This window comes from Lithobates pipiens, unplaced genomic scaffold, assembly GCF_037356315.1.
Source record: "Lithobates pipiens isolate NorthernLeopardFrog02 unplaced genomic scaffold, aLitPip1_a1.2 Scaffold_10, whole genome shotgun sequence".
NCBI classification, from domain to species: Eukaryota; Metazoa; Chordata; class Amphibia; order Anura; family Ranidae; genus Lithobates; species Lithobates pipiens.
The window spans coordinates 200,327,682-200,344,961 of NW_027507686.1; the positions used below are offsets into that span (position 1 = coordinate 200,327,682).

The window sequence follows — 17,280 nt, forward strand, 5'->3', positions numbered from 1 at the left end:
GGTACCACTGGAGATCTTAAGGACAATGAACTTAGAGATGCATGGTGAGGATCATTAGGACTGCTGTTGCTAATAGATATGCTGTTTCTTCTAAAAAAAGAAAGCAGTATGGGTGTTCTAAATCCCCTACCCCCCTCTCCCATGTGTTGCTTCAAGGAATAAAACCTTTAACAAATACATATAATGACTGGCACCCAATTGTAAAACATCCCCCATATTTCAGCCATGGGGTCAGCACTTGGAAAATGCTGACCCACCCTGTCTCTGGGGGTACCTCACATGTCTTCAGAGGTTACTATATTTTTATTCCAAATTTTTTATCTTTAAAAACCAAAAGCTTTCAAATGTGTCAAAAAATTATATTATACTTGAATTTCTCCTTTTTTCCTTAGAGTGTTTCAAACATAATTTTCTGTGAACCAAAGTCTAGACATCAGAATCCGTTTTAACACTGGGTGATCCATTAAATGCCTAAAAGAGATCAATGTGGTGCTGAACAGAGATGTGTAAATGTGCTCACTTAGCAGGTCTGCGGTTAAGCTTACCCTGGGGTTTCAGCCAGTTGGCATTTTTGCAAAAGTTGGTACATTTCCCTACCAATAGGGCTGTTTTTCATCCCAAATGAATACATAATAGAGGAGTTTTACTTATGTGCAGCTTCTGAAAATGTAGTTACATGAAGTTACATGTGCAGAGTTTGCACAGCTTTAAAATCCAGGTGAAGGATTACAGCAAATCTTTTTTTTTTGTAATGTAACTCTTTTTAAAGCAAAAAGATATAGCCAAGACTTCATTTAGTGGAACCTGTTACCTTGTAACGATGTATACATTCCAGCATATATTTTGCTGGAATAAGGCTATGCAAAGGACAATGATGACAAGCTAAGCACCTTATCTCAATGAAAGCCGAAATAACTCTCTGCAAATCTAGCAGTCAGAGGCAACAGTGCCTTAAAATTCACCTTCCGGACCTTCCCGATCCTGCAGCTGCTTCCCGATCATCACAATCCCTGTGACAGCAGGCCGGGGATCTTCTCCCTGTACTTGCTGTCACTATTTGAGAAGATCTCTGTGAAAGTTCATTGCCGGCTGCCTGCTTGTATTTCTCCATGAACTACAATGGCTATGTTGAGTGCTCAAGTAGTTCATTAAGTCTTCCTGTCTTTGTGAAACTGGCTGCCTGTACACTGACAGTCTGTAGGAGTCCTGCATGCGTGCTGACCTCTGGTTTAATGCTTTCCAGGCTCCTACAAAAAAAATAGTAGATGCATATATTCTTCATATGTCTGGATTATCGGGTAGACTGGCAAGAGGGAAGTAGGGTTGCCATCTTTTCTTCAAGTCAAACCTGAACACTTTAGCGGCGCACAGCAATTTTTTTTTAATAGTATAAACTATACATATATTTTTCTATTAAATAACATTTCTAATCATATGAAGTTAATAACAAGAGCCCCCCTTTACATCAGAGTCCACAGAGTTCCCCTTTTACATCTGAACTCGTAGAGTTCACTTTCACTGTAAGGGGGGACTCTGCAGACACTGATGTAAGGGAGAACTCGGGGGCCTATAACATAAGTGATGCTCTGGGAACCATGATTTATGGGGGGGGACACTGAGGACTCTGATGTAAGGGAAAACACTGTGGCCTCTGGTGTAAATGGGAACTCTGATGTAAGGGTTGCTCTGAGAGCCCTGATTTGCCTTAGTGTACTCACTCAGATGTGGGAGAGAGAAAGGGGAGACTTCAGTCACAGATAGGGATGAATTGTGAGCTCAGAGGTGCAAATCGAGCCCTCTCTCCTCTCCCGCCTGTGTGTGTGTTGGGGGGGGGGGGGGTTGTCAGTGCTGGCTTTGGGCAGTGAGAAAGGGTGTAACACACATTCTAAGCAAGCAACCCTGCTGGAAAGCCATAGCTCAGTGTCTAAATAAAGTGTCCGGGTTTCAGGCAGTCTGAAACCTGGACACTTGATTCCAAACCCGAACTGTACAGGTGAATCCTGGACAGGTGGCAACCCTAGAGGGAAGCCTTTTCTTACAAATAAAAACATCTAAGCCCAGGTAAATTTTGCAAAAACACACCTAAAGTTTCCCAAAAGCATATGGGAAAATGTGTTATAGTCTGATGAAACCACGGTTGAACTTTTTGGCCATAATTTTAAAAGATATGATTGGTGCAAAAACAACACCGCACATCATCTTCAGCTGGAACAGGGGCATTAGTCAAGGTAGAGGGAATATGAACAGTTCCAAATACCAGTCAATATTGGCACAAAACCTTCAGGCTGAACGTGAAAAGGAACTTCATCTTTCAGCATGACAACGACCCAAAGCATATATCCAAATCAACAGAGGAATGGCTTCACCAGAAGAAGATTAACATTTTGGAATGGCCCAGCCATAGCCCAGATCTGAATCCCATTGAAAATCTGTGGGGTGATCTGAAGAGGGCTATGCACAGGAGATGTCCTCACAATCTGACAGATTTGGAGTGTTTTTGTAAAGAAGAGTGGGCAAATATTGCCAAGTCAAGATGTGCCATGCTGATAGAATAATACCCAAAAAGACTGAGTGCTGTAATAAAATCAAAAGGTGCTTCAACAAAGTATTAGTTTAAGGGTGTGCACATTTATGCAACCATATTATTTTATTTTTTTATTTTTACTTCCCTCCACCTAAACGATTTGAGTTTGTTGTTGTACAGTTTATAGATCACATTAAAGGTGGAAAAAGTTCTGATTATCTGTCTTGTTTTTTTACATCACAGAAACCTGACATTTTAACAGGGGTGTGTAGACTTTTTTTTTTATATCCACTGTAGATATGAAGGGCATTATTTTAATTTCTTAAAGCAAAGCAGTAGTAAACCATGGCTGTTTAAAACAAAAAACCTGTACTAGCACATTATGAAATACTTGCCGTGGAACAAAGCCTTCCAGCGGCATGCTGCCACCGCTGAAGGGGCTGACATCTTCCCCCAGTCTTTATTCCAGGGTTGCGGGCTCCAGCTATGTGATTGGCATGTGTGCGGAAGCCCTCGGTTCCAGGATGAAGCTCTGAAGGTCCAGCAAGGTATGCCGGACCTTCAGAGCACATACGCCGGTGATGTAACTGGATGCATCCAGGGTGAATATCTTCTAAACTGTCCACCTTTGGGAGATATTTATTCTACCTACAGGTAAGCCTTATTATAAGCTTAATTGAAGGTAAAAATCACCAAGCAGGCTTTACCTCCGCTTTAAGCTAATTTTGTCTAGCATTGTCACATGGCAAATTTAAAGGTTAATATTGACTACATTTAAATGTTACTGTTTTTAATGTGAAATCACCCATTCATCCCTAATGACCACATATGATTCTATAGTGGTAGTTCTACCATGAGAAATAGGAAACTTCACAGATTCTCAAGTTTTTTTTTTTTTTTTCTAACAGTTCTGAGGATCTCGATTGGAGCGCGGGTGAAAGAACTGACACCAAACAAAATCTTCACCCATAAAATACACTCTGCATATTTTTATGGGGAACATAAAAAGACATCTGGAATTTCAAGCAGAAGCACTGTCCACTGCCAAAAACTGTGAAAAAAAATCAAACATGGCTGAAAATTGAAATAACAATGATGAAAAGTGCCACTACCTTACACAATGTAATGTCACCAGAGCCAACAGAGAAGCACTTTATGTTAAAAATGTTGAAATACACGCTTATGAATGAGCTGAAACTGCTCATTTCTTTTCCAGTCCGGTTTATTATAACTGAAGTAAAATCACCAGGGATTTCCTATTGAGATCATTCATGATTAAAAGTAAAAAAAGATTGTGAGAGGAAAACTTTGGATCATTTATGATTTTTTTTCATGTGTCTTGTACCATATTAGACATAGAGTTAAAGAAACTGACAATTGGATCTCCAGCTTTGCCTTTAGTCTTGTACAGATGTAGAGGATCCTCTCCTGTACTAAAATTACTATTAATATGATTTCAGTGTACGTTGTGAGCTTTTCACAGTTCTTATTAGAAGCTAAAGCTAAAGAAAGTCAAGAAGAGCCCACTTCATTTATTTGGTAGTCTGCATGCAAAAATGAAAAAAAGATATACAAAAAATAGATTTATATAAAAAAAAAAACACGCACACAATGGAAAATAGAAAAAAACATATGGGGATTATATAGGTCACACAGCATTTTTTTTAACTTGTAAGCCTAAAATTCTGTAGGATTAGGCAGGACACCACTGAAAAAGCTAAACACATTCCAGTGAATTGGGGTGTGACCAAGGTATCTAACTGCTATGCCCTGTACACACGGTCGTAAATTCCAATGGAAAAAGTCTGATCGGATTATGTTGTCAGAAAATCCGATCGTGTGTGGGCTCTATCGGACTTTTTCCATCGGAATTTCCGACGGAAAAAGTTTGAGAGCTGGTTCTAAAATTTCCCGACAACAAAATCCGATCAGACTTTTTTCGATCGTGTGTGGAGAATTCCGCCGGACAAAGTGCCACGCATGCTCAGAATAAATTACGAGATGAAAGCTATTGGCTACTGGCCTCTTTATAGTCCCGTAATTATGTCACCTTGTTCCGAACGATCGGATTTTCCGACAACTTTGTCCGATCGTGTGTACGCAACACAAGTTTCAGCCAAAATCCGACGGATTTTGTGGCCAGAATGTCCGACCGTGGATACAGGGCATTAGGAGTGTGGTTTGATCGTGGCAGACCTTAAACTGACATTAAAAGTTCATTACAAAAAATAAACAAAAATATCATACTTACCTGCTCTGTGCAGTGTTTTTTGCACAGAGAGGCCCCAATCTCCCACGTATCACCCACCAGCAATCCTGGCTCCTCCTCTTGAGCCAGTGCCCCCAATAGTAAGCTGCTTGCTCTGGGGGCACTGGTGCATGCTCACTGCTGAGCGCCAATCTATGCATCCATAAGACACACAGACCCCCGGCTCCTCCCCATCCCTGCTCTCTCCTTATTGGCTCACTGGCTGTAATCAACAGTAGCAGGAGCCAATGGCTCCAGCTATCTCAGCCAATGAGGAATGAGAGACCTGGGAGAAGCTCAGCACATCGCTGGATTAAGAGGGAGCTCAGGTGAGTAATGGGGGGGGGGGGGGGGGGTGTCACTGCAAACAGAAGGTTTTCTATCTTCATGAATAGAATGCATGAAGGTAAAATACCTAAAGCCTTTAAAACCTCTTTAATGCTTTGATAGCAATACAGACAAAACGTGGTACCAGAATTAAAAAAGGGCTGGAATCTATAAGTGGAAACTACAGACCAGTTGGCCTAACATTGAAACTATGTAATTTCTATATTGTCAGTGCTGCAACATGTTTTTTTTTCCTGCTTGGGGTATTTATGTAATAAATAAATCGCATTGGGGGAATTTACTAAATCTGGTGTTCACAGACTCTGGTGCAGCAGGACATCGTAATTAATCAGCTTCTAGGTTTTATTTTCACATATACCCAGTAAAGAGAACAGCCTCATTTGATACACAGAGATTAAACAAATCCTCCTAGTTTTCCTTGTTTATCTGCAGTCTTCTCTTCCCTACACTCCTTCAAAAGGGTAGAAAAGTGTTAAAATCTTTCTTCATCTGTCAGGAGCACAGAGGAGGGGGCAGAGAGACAGCAGCAACAGTGTGTGAGAGCTGATTGGAAGAAAGGCACACACCCCCTCCACACAGCAGAAGAACTGTGTTCTGAATAGACAAGTTGTCTTCTGAACTCCCCCTCCCAACAAAACAAATGTATCTCATGTGTCTGGAAAACTTCTCAGAAGTGACTCATGCTGATAAAAGAGGAAAGAATAACCAGAGAGAAATTAAACTTAGAGCTTTGGAGAAAGATAATTAAACACTACAGATATACTGTATGTGCTTTGCTCATATTCCATGACTGAGGTTTACAACCACTTTAAGGTGCAGAGGCATCAGTTTTTCTGCACGTGTTCTGCAAAGGCACAACAAAAAAACAATTGTTCTCTATGTGGCTCGTTCACACCACAACACTGGTATTACGTGCAGATATTTTCTGCACAGGAAAAAACTGACATGACATTAACATTAGTGAGAATAGAGCACATAACTGACGTGCATAAAAACTGATGTTGGTTTTCCCATCAGTTTTCATGCATGTATGGTAGGCATGTGCAAAGTCCGGCCCGGTTTCGGACGGCCCACCTGGTAATGTTGACATATATATCTTTTGTGGCCCCCAACGAATCCCCGATCGCCGGGGGCCACAAAAGATAGATATGCTGGCTGCCATGGAGGTGGCGGGATGAGTGCTGTGGATACAGGAGTATTTCCTGTTTACACAGCGTCCTGTGTAAAAGGAAGTCCCGTCTCCTGCGCTGCCATTGGACAACTGTTTTGTCCATCACAGGAGGCAGGACTTTCAATTAAAGAGGACGTCGATAGAAACAGGAGTCTCCTCCAAGGCTGCAGAGGACATGAATCAGGCTGCACTGATGGCAATGGTGAGTCTGCTTTCATGGCAATGTGTGGGCTGCATTCATGGCAATGTGTGGGGGCTGCATTCATGGCAATGTGGGGGCTGCATCCATGGCAATGTGTGGGGGCTGCATTCATGGCAATGTGTGGGCTGCATTCATGGCAATGTGTGGGCTGCATTCATGGCAATGTGTGGGCTGCATTCATGGCAATGTGTGGGCTGCATTCATGGCAATGTGTGGGCTGCATTCATGGCAATGTGTGGGGGCTGCATTCATGGCAATGTGTGGCTGCATTCATGGCAATGTGGGGGCTGCATTCATGGCAATGTGTGGGCTGCATTCATGGCAATGCAGGAGCTGCATTCATGGCAATGCGGGGGCTGCATTCATGGCAATGTGTGGCTGCATTCATGGCAATGTGGGGGCTGCATTCATGGCAATGTGGGGGCTGCATTCATGGCAATGTGTGGGCTGCATTCATGGCAATGTGTTGTGGGCTGCATTCATGGCAATGTGTGGGGGCTGCATTCATGGCAATGTGTGGGGGCTGCATTCATGGCAATGTGTGGGGGCTGCATTCATGGCAATATGGTGGGGGCGGCATTCATGGCAATACAGGGGGGGCTGCATTCATGGCAATGTGTGGGGGCTGCATTCATGGCAATACGGTGGGGGCTGCATTCATGGCAATACGGTGGGGGCTGCATTCATGGCAATGTGTGGGGGCTGCATTCATGGCAATACGGTGGGGGGCTGCATTCATGGCAATACGCTGGGGGCTGCATTCATGGCAATATTCTGGGGGCTGCATTCATGGCAATATTCTGGGGGCTGCATTCATGCCAATATTCTGGGGGCTGCATTCATGGCAATACTCTGGGGGCTGCATTCATGGCAATACTCTGGGGGCTGCAGATGGGACCCTTATTTTGCTTCACAGGTCTTTATTTAAAATGTAAGATTTTTTTTTTTTCCTGAGACTTCCTTTTTCAAGTTAAGGTGCGTGGTATAAGCCGATTAAATACGGTATATCCAAATAACACACCCAAGCTCATCTATTCACCACACACAGCACAAAGGCAAGAGAATTCTTGTTGGGCCGTGTATTAGTGCTCGGACGAACACACTTAGACCGAATTTTAATTTTTTAAGAATGTCAGACAAAATGGTCGGCCCTCAAGCATGTTCACTTCATCAAATCTGGCCCTCTTTGAAAAAAGTTTGGACACCCCTGAGGTATGGTGTATATGAGCCCTAACTGAACAAGCTGAAATCAGAAACTGATTGGTTAATCTGCACAGCTGCACCAGATTCTGTGTGCACCAGTTTTAGTAAATCTCCCCCATTATGCCTACTAGGTGGCAATGATGATGTAGGAACCACATATATTAGAGAAAATACAGTGATTTTCATTCTAAATGTGTAGATGTTCGTCACATCCACACAACGAATGTTTTATACATAGACCACTATATGTAAATAGCCTCTACCCCTTTAAAAACTCAGCCCCTTTGTATTGCTGCTGCTGCTGACCTGCTATTATGTAATTAAAGCAAATATTTAGGCTTCACTGTGAATACCTTCAGATACATGCATCATTTTGATGCTTTGCCGTGTTAGCATTGAACCCAGGTTTTTTTTTATTACGCTTATTGGACATATTTTAATAGGGTGCAGAACAGATACTTGCACAAGGTTTTATTGGGTGCGAACATCAAGACTAGGAAGCACTAAGGCCCCATTCACACCTGAGCGTTTTGTAGCTTGAAGTCTGAAGCTACAAAACGCTGGAGGGGAAAAAATCTATTATTCTCAATGGAGATAGTTCACATCTCCACTCCATGTTGCCTGAAGTCAAACACCTGAAGCTCAAACAAGTTCTGGACCCTTTTTTGTCACTCAAATCGGGAAGATTTGGGCGTTTTTCTTCTTTTTACATTGGTGATCTTTTGCCCTGCACAAAATCGCGGCAAAACACGGTAAGAACGCAGCAAAATCGCAGTAAAACCGCACGATTTTCAGCCTGAAAAAGCTACGTTCAGATTTGAATGGAGACTTAAGAAAAATAAATTTTTAAAAATAGCTGAAAAGTAGCACAAAATGCAATATACAAAATGGAATGAATGAGTGGGCTTTTGCTGGCAGTTTGGCAAATGCACTTAGTGTAGTATATTACTGTAGTTACAAAATGTCACTGGCGTTCTTTCTCATAATGAAAAATGTTATCAATTTAACGAGTGTCAGTATCGTTGCAGTAACAACGTGCACAGAACAGCCAAGAGGCTGGCCATCTACTATCTTGGCAGTTTGACAATTGGATTGGAGTTGCCAGATCTGCCGAAGGGCAACATGCATTTTTGGCATAGTGGAAGAAATCAACAAGTGTTTTCTTGGCTATAGAAAGGCAGAACCCAGGTAAACCAAGTGGCTAACACTTAGAAATTTTCCTGTTGGTAATTTGACAAATGAACTGACAATGTAATGCTTTAATGGCCTCTGTCGTTTTTAGATACATTATGGAAGCACCACTAAAGCATTTATTTTCCACTAGAGATGTGCACAACGGAAAGGAAATGTTTGTTTTGTTTCAGATTTGTTTGTTAAAGTGGAGGGCCACCCTGAAAAACAAAAGTACATAAAAAATTTGCAAAAAATCGGAAAAAAAAAATGAATTTTTTTTTTTTTTAAACTTACGCCTGTTGCTAGGCATATCATCCTAATCTGCCTCTTCCTCCTCCACAGTGATGTTCTGTCTTCTCTCCTCCATGCGGCGTCTTCTGGGTAATGGGTCGCGCTGTGTTCTGGGAACTGTGTGTCCAAGAACACAGCGTGCCCCATTCACAAAGCGATGCGCGACTCGCACATGCGCAGTAGGAAACGGGCAGTGAGGCCGCAAGGCTCCACTGCCTGTTTCCCTTAGATAGAATGGCGGCACTGGGACCCGAGAGCCGAGAGCCAAGGGACGGGTCAGCCTCGTGGGCCGACTACGCGAGCGCCCTGGACAGGTAAGTCTGCTTATTAAAAGTCAGCAGCTACAGTGTTTGCAGCTGCTGACTTTTACATTTTTTTTTTTTTTCAAAGCTGGCCCTCCTCTTTAAGTTAATAATTTTGTTTCGTCATATTCGTAATGTTAGAATGATCCCTTTTTGGAATTTGTTTTATATATCTGGATTTGTTTTGTATATTTGGATCCGGTTAGTATATTCCTAATTTTACAATCAATTTGAATTTTAAAAGACGGCTATATTTTTTTCTATTCTATGCTACTCTATTCTAATATTTTTTTCTCTGTTCTATTCTATTCTATTCTGTTTTTTTTTTCTATTATTTTATTTTCTATTCTTTCCTAATCTATTCTATTTTTGTTTTCTATTTTATTTTATAAAGCAGCCTATGTAGGAATCATAGTCTTATTTTACTTTTATGCAGACAAAATAGGTAAATTAAGCGCACTCTGGGTGGGGGGGGGGCGATCTTGCAGAAGGAAGGGGGAGACAATAAATATGATAAAACAATAATCAATGGATGGGCACAATACAAAAGTCCATGATAATTAGTCTATATGGGTGCTAGATAAAATGCTACTATCAGATAGACTTGTGCGCAACGGAAAATTTCACTTAGTTTCGGTTCGTTGTCATTCGTAAAATACATCATTTCGTTCTGTTATATTCGTTATGTTACGTTAATACGTTTTCGGATAATTCGTTATCATTCGTAGAGTGTCGAATTCATTCGTTCGTATTCGTTGAAATTCGCTATTTATGTATGTAAAGACATTCGTGATAATGATTCGTAGTTTGGAAAGTCGTTTGTTTATTGAATCTTTTAACACACACAATGACAACATCTCTTCTCCTCTGCTCAAATACAATACAACACCCTTCTCACTCAGTTCTCAGGAATGCACTTTGCCAGTAATCCATCCTCCGGCACAAAATTAATTAGCTGATTGGACTATAAGATTTACTTTGAGCTGACCTTTTGTTTCATTAGATCTTTAAAGAATTACCGAATCACGTTGAATTCATTCGAATTCATTTGTTATATTTCTTTCGTATTCGTTGTAATTCGTTATTTTTTTATTCGGACATTCGGATGCATAATTCGGACGAATTTCAATTCGTTACGAAACGAGTTGCACAGGCCTACTATCAGAGGAGGCTGCCAGCTTGCAGATAGAAGTGGATCTGGAACATAGACAAAGACAGGAAGTGGCACCTTCTAAGCATAGCAATAAAGTCATTTTAATAAAATGAATATTAAATGACAGATGCACTCACAAACAAAAGATGATAAAGGGCATGTAGCATAGTGATCATCCACGCTTGTCCTGGAGAGCAGTCTGTTGCCTGGTGTAGGTTGGGGTGTCTGTGTATCGTCCCCTGTAGTGATGGCGGGTGATACCTGGACACTCCGGCCTACACCAGGCAACAGACTGCTCTCCAGGACAAGCGTGGATGATCACTATGCTACATGCCCTTTATCATCTTTTGTTTGTGAGTGCATCTGTCATTTAATATTCATTTTATTAAAATTACTTTATCGCTACGCTTAGAAGGTGCCGATTCCTGTCTTTGTTTATTTTACTTTTATATCTTACTATATTTATTGCAATATTTTTCCATTTTCAAATTCAAATCACTTTTAAAAATTTGAATAATTTGTTATTTTGTTGCACTATTTAATTTCATTATAATTTATTTCGGATTAGTTGAAATATGTTACTATTGTGATTTGGAAATTCGGATACATACGAATCACAAAAATGTTGTCCCAATATTCGATTCCTAATGAAACGAATAGCACATGCCTATTTTCCTCCAAGAGTTCTGTTTTGGCAGGGAAAATAGTAAATTAGGTATTAGTCTTGGTGGAGTTTTGAATTAAAAAGGCTTTCACGTTACTAAAAAATAGTTGCTCACAAGTATGAAGAGCAGGAGCCTACAGTGACTATCAGTAACCAGTCTCTGCCCGAATGCTAAGCAGCTCTGATTGGACAAAGCTCCAACACTTCTTGGTAGAGCTAAAGCTTGCCCACTTCCATCTACTGTTCCTATTGGCCCATCATTATTAGCCTTGTTGGCCAACATGAATGGGTTGCAGGGAGCACAACCAGAAAGCACCAAAGCTTTGCCTGGTAAGAACAGTAGATGGGAGTAGTTGAAAGTTACTGCAGATGTATACAGGCACCTCTACAGTGCTGACTGCCATTCTGGAATTCTACTTTAGTAGGTTATAATATTCTCTGCAGTCCCCTGGGATGTTCCTACTAATTCCACCTTTCTAATTTTTTTTGAGGTCGGTATGATGACATGAACCTAAAAATGTTCACTGACAACAAACAAGACATTAACTACCTAAGCAAATATAAACCACCGTCAATAAAAAAACTATTGGTTGTCTGTTGGTATGAATGGATAAAGAAGCAGCTGATTCGTTCCCTTGTTCATTACCTAAATCCCAAAACAGGCTTCTGTTGGTGAGTCTAAGCCTGGAGTGTTGGGTTTACACACATAACTAATTAGGCCACAGAAGTATGTAGAAGCTATTTAGAAAGATTGCCGAGTGCAGAAAGGTAAATAGAATGACATACACTGTGAGCTGTTTGCTGACCACAATATCAGTTCCAGTCTGGGACCAATAGATTTCTATTTTCTTTGTGGTTAGGGTTCTAGAAATGGAAACATAGTTTAAGGTAACTTACGTTGACATTAGTTATGATCAGTCTGGAGCCATTAAGATGAAATAAAGCACATGTCCACGTAGCAGCCAAAGTTTAATGCAATATTTATGTTATTTTCTAAAAGGTGATATTTAAAGTACACCTGTCATATTTCTGAGATAGTAATCTGCAAACGCGTGTAAAGCAGGCACTAGAGGTGCTAGTGTTTACCTAAGGTGTATGACAGATGATTCCAAAATTCCTAGAGTATGTACCCTCATTTATGTAAATAGTATACCACTGAAATCAGAGTGATGTCAACGGGTGATTCCGCCTCTTAGCTATTTAAGAATTGTCAGGCAACAGAGCTGGCAGACGGTGGGAGAGGACATCTTTTCTTTTCTTTTTCCGAGTCAGCGGTGGTAGCGGACATCGTGATTGACGATGGATCTACATCACGGGACATTGTTTTTTGTTTATTAAATAATGGATGTGTTAACAACTGCCTACTGTCATTTTTTACATTACACTTTTTTTTGGTGAATGAGTAGGAGTACTATGCACCCTTACTCATTGACATGGGGGGGCTAGGATCTAGGGGTCCCTTGTTAAAGGAGGCTTCCAGATTCCAATAAGCCCCCACCCGTAGACCCCCACAATCACTGGCCAGGGTGGTGGGGAAGAGGCCCTTGTCCCCATCAACAAGGGGGCAAGGTGCTTGGGGGGGGCAAAGCCCCCCTGCCCCAAAGCACCCTCTTATTTTGAGGCCTGGTATGGTTCAGGGGGGCATCGCTCATCCCCTGCCTTTCCTGAGCTGCTGGGTGGCATTATCGGAAAAGGGTCTGGTATGGGCTTTGGGGTAGACTCCACACCATTTTTTTTTAAATGTTGTCATGGGGTTCCCTGTTAAAATTCAAACCAGACCCAAAGGGCCTGGCATGGATTGGGGGGGGGGCCTGCTGACAGTTGATGACTCATCGGTTGTTAAGGATGCAGCAGCCAGCTTCCCAGCCCACTTACTAACAAACAATATATAAAAAATAGGATTTTTATAACAGCTTACCTGTAAAATCCTTTTCTTTGAAGTACATCACGGGACACAGGAGTGGACTTCCTGTCTTAGGGTGTGTCAGTGTCCATCACCTGAAGGTGGCCTTTAACCCACATAGTAATTACTATGGCTCTGTGTCCTGTGATGTACTTCAAAGAAAAGGATTTTACAGGTAATCTGTTATAAAAATATTTTTTGCCCATTCTATTTTGTAAAATAGCTCAAGCTCTGTCAGATTGGATGAAGAGCGTCTGTGAATAGCAATTTTCAAGTCTTGTCACAGATTCTCAGTTGAATTTAGGTCTGGACTTTGACTGGGCCATTCTAACACATGAATATGCTTTGATCTAAACCATTCCATTGTAACTTTGACTGTATGTTTAGGGTCGTTAAACCTCCGCCCCAGTCAAGTATTTTGCAGACTCTAATGCCCCGTACACACGACCAGACTTTTCAACATCAAAAGTCTGACGGAATGATTCCGGCAGACTATTCGAACGTGTGTGGGCTGCAGCGGACTTTTGATTTGCAAAAGTCTGACAGACTTTAGAAATGGAACATGTTTCAAATTTTTCCGACAGAACTCTGCCGGACCCAGAAATCCGCTCGTGTGTGTGCTAGTCTGATGGACTAAAACCGACGCTAGGGCAGCTATTGGCTACTGGCTATGAACTTCCTTATTCTAGTCCAGTCATACGTCATCACGTTCGAATCCGTCGGACTTTGGTGTGATTGTGTGTGGCCAAGTCCGTTCATTCGGAAAGTCCGTCAGAACTCTGTCAGAACTCCGTCAGAACTCCGTCGAAAGTCTGCCGGACTTAAGTCCTGTCGTGTGTACGCGGCATTATAGGTTTTCTTCTAAGATTGCCCTGTATTTAGCGCCATCCATCTTCCCATCAACTCTGACCAGCTTCCCTGTCCCTGCTGAAGAAAAGCATCCCCACAACAGGATGCTGCCACCACCATGTTTTCACGGTGGGATGTGTGTTCGGGGTGATGTGCAGTGTTAGTTTTCCGCCACGCATAGCATTTTGCTTTTAGGCCAAAAAGTTAAATTTTGGTCTCAGCTGACCACCTGGGCACCTTCTTCCACATGTTTGCTGTGTTCCCCACATGGTTTCTCACAAACTGCAAACAGGACTTCTTATGGCTTTCTTTCAACATTGGCTTTCTTCTTGCCACACCTCCATAAGAGCCCTTTCACGCTAACAGTTCGGCCGCATTAGCGGAAAAGTGCCACTAGTTTTAGCGGCATTTTACTGTCGTTTTAGTGGTGCTTTTCAGCCGCTAGCGGGGTGCCTTTAACCCCCGCTAGCTGCCATAGAAAGGGTTAATAAGGCCCATATAGCGCCGCTGCCGAAGCGCCCGCAAAGCGCATTCATTTCAATGGGCAGGGATGGTGGAGGAGTGGTGTATACAATGATCCAAAGATGCTGCTTGCAGGACTTTATTTAATGTCTTGCCATCGCAGCGCCCCAGTGTGAAAGCACTCGGGCTTTCACATTGGGATGGCAGGGGAGGCATTTTTCAGGCACTTTACATGTGCTATTTTTAGCTCTTTAGCGGCTGAAAAATGCCCTAGTGTGAAAGGGATCTAAAGCCTAGATTTGTGGAGTCCACGACTAATAATTGTTCTGTGGACAGATCCTCCCACCTGAGCTGTGGATCTCTGCAGCTCCTCCAGATTTACCATGGGCCTCTTGGTCGCTTCTCTGATTAAAGCTCTCTTTGCCTGGCTTGTCAGTTTAGGTAGGTACTTTTTTTTATTTTATTCTATTCTTGTTTTTTCTCCTTCTTTCCTGTTCTGATTTTTGAGCTGGACCCTTTTTTGCTGTATTCCCCTGTTTCTGGGGATACCTTAGGGAAGTGTTGGCTCTAGTACTGGACGTTACTTAGCTCCTTCAAGAGACTCTGCACACTAGTGTGCAGCTACTAGTGCATTACTAGAGATCTGTGACCCCCCAAGTTCGTTTAATGTTACAGTTATGGGATATGGGCAGACAACACAGGGTTGTGTGCAGGGGGGGGGGAAGGGAAGGGTTATCATACTCTATCAGCTTGTGCTGTTATTTCTATCTGCTTTGATCCCCACAGGACGGATGAGTTGACCAAAAACTAGTCGGCCATTGCTCCCCCAGGTAACGTTTCTTGGTATTCTCCCTGTATAAATGGTGGATAAGATAAGCATACTGTCCTGGAATGTGCGAGGTATGAACTTGAAGGTAAAGAGGTCCCTTATGTTTGATTTTATAAAACAGTATAAGCCCCATATTATCCTGCTGCAAGAGACAGACCTACAAGGGTCTTAAGTTCTGGCATAAAAAAAAAGTCAACATTATGAGCGTTATAAATCTACTCCACGTATTCGAGAGGGTCAGCTATTCTGGTTACAAACAATGCTGCAGCACATATTATACAGGTCAAATCGGCAGAAGCAAAAGCAGAAAAGGAGGGTATACTGCCAGATTTATACCGGGCCTCTGTACCCAAATGAACTTCAGAAGACTATATGTTAATTTACAGATTCCACATACTAATGCAAGCAGAAGAGTGATAGCATCACTAGATTCTAAAAAAAGCATTCAACTTGGTTGAATGGGATTATCTCTTCTCCATACTTGTTAATCTGGGCTTTGGACCCAAATTTGTTTCCTGGGTTAAACTATTATACATAGATCCCCGAGCAAGCATTAAAATGAACGGGCTAACATCGAACACTTTCAAGATCAGCAGAGGGACAAGACAGGGATGTCCCCTCTCTCCTCTCCTGTTTTTTCTGGCCATAGAGCCACTTGCAGCCAAAATTAGAACTCGGGTTACCATCAAAAGGCTGTTGGTCGGGGGTCTGGAGGAACGAGTGTCCTTATATGAGGATGACATGCTCCTGTATCTGGGAGATCCAGAAACGTCCTTAACTGCTGAATTCTCCCTAATTCAAGAATTCTGAGATTTCTCTGGCTTTAGAATAAACTTGTCTAAGTCAACTCTATTTCCTCTGGACCCACAACCAAACTTATTACCCCCCACTCAGTGCCCTCTGGCTGTAACGTCTCAATTCAAATACTTGGGAATCAATATCCAATTACCGGCGGACTCATTCACAAATGTGAACCTATGGCCCATAATTAGAACCTTTAGGGACAGAGCACAGAAATGGAAAGATCTTCCACTTAGGTTACTAGGTAGAGCTAATCTAATCAAAATGATCTTCCTGCCTAAATTTCTGTATGTGCTCTCTAATGCCCTGATCTATATTGCAAAAAGAACATTCCGATATATTAAATCCCTGCTGAACTCCTTTTTGTGGGGCAACAAAGCAGCTAGAGTCTCTCTGGACCTCTTGCAATTACCGGTGGGCAGAGGGCTGGCGGTGCCTGACCTCCGCCTCTACTACCTGGAATCACAGCTAGTACATATATAGTTACATAGTTAGTCAGATTAAACAAAGACACAAGTCCATCTAGTTCAACCATAAAAAAAAAATATCATACAATCCCATATACCCAATCCTATACCTGCAGTTGATCCAGAGGAAGGCGAAAAAATATACATGTACAATAATACATATACAATAGCGCATGTTCCCACAGCTGAACAACGCTGCAACAGTGGTTGAGGCGGCTGTGATAACATCCTACGAGACATTATTAAACTTCTTATTTAGAGGGGAGGTCCCTACTGCAGTAGGTACAGCAATGCTCAGATTGGCTAAACGTGTGCTAGGGATCTATCTACAAGATATAACAGACGACCCTCTACATCTGTCAGCCAATGCCCCACTATGGTTCAACCCATGTTTAAAATAATTTTTCCACCTAGAGGATGGATATAGATGGGTCAAATTTTGACTTACATACTTACACCAATTATATGACAATGGTGAATTAAAATCATTCATACAACTGAAAAGTGAACTGAATATCCCAGATTCATGGGCATTCCAGTTCACCAGACTGAAACATGCAGCTCACATTCAGTTTGGGACAGGACCAGTACCCCTTGAAAACACTAACCTAGAAACACTCCTTGCTGCACCTGATCACATTAAGCTGATATCTACCTACTATAGTGCACTCATGGATAAAAAAAACACCC

At 42.0% G+C, this 17,280-nt stretch overlaps 1 long non-coding RNA gene across 1 annotated transcript in view; it reads left to right on the top strand.

Annotated features, from left to right (window-relative positions):
- LOC143942328 (uncharacterized) overlaps nucleotides 1-3,830 on the top strand; it is an 89,453-nt gene extending 85,623 nt beyond the window's left edge. Inside the window, exon 3 of the long non-coding RNA XR_013264757.1 lies at nucleotides 3,433-3,830. This is a non-coding gene — a long non-coding RNA (uncharacterized LOC143942328). The remainder of the gene's footprint in view (nucleotides 1-3,432) is intronic.
- The last annotated feature ends 13,450 nt before the right edge of the window (nucleotides 3,831-17,280 follow it).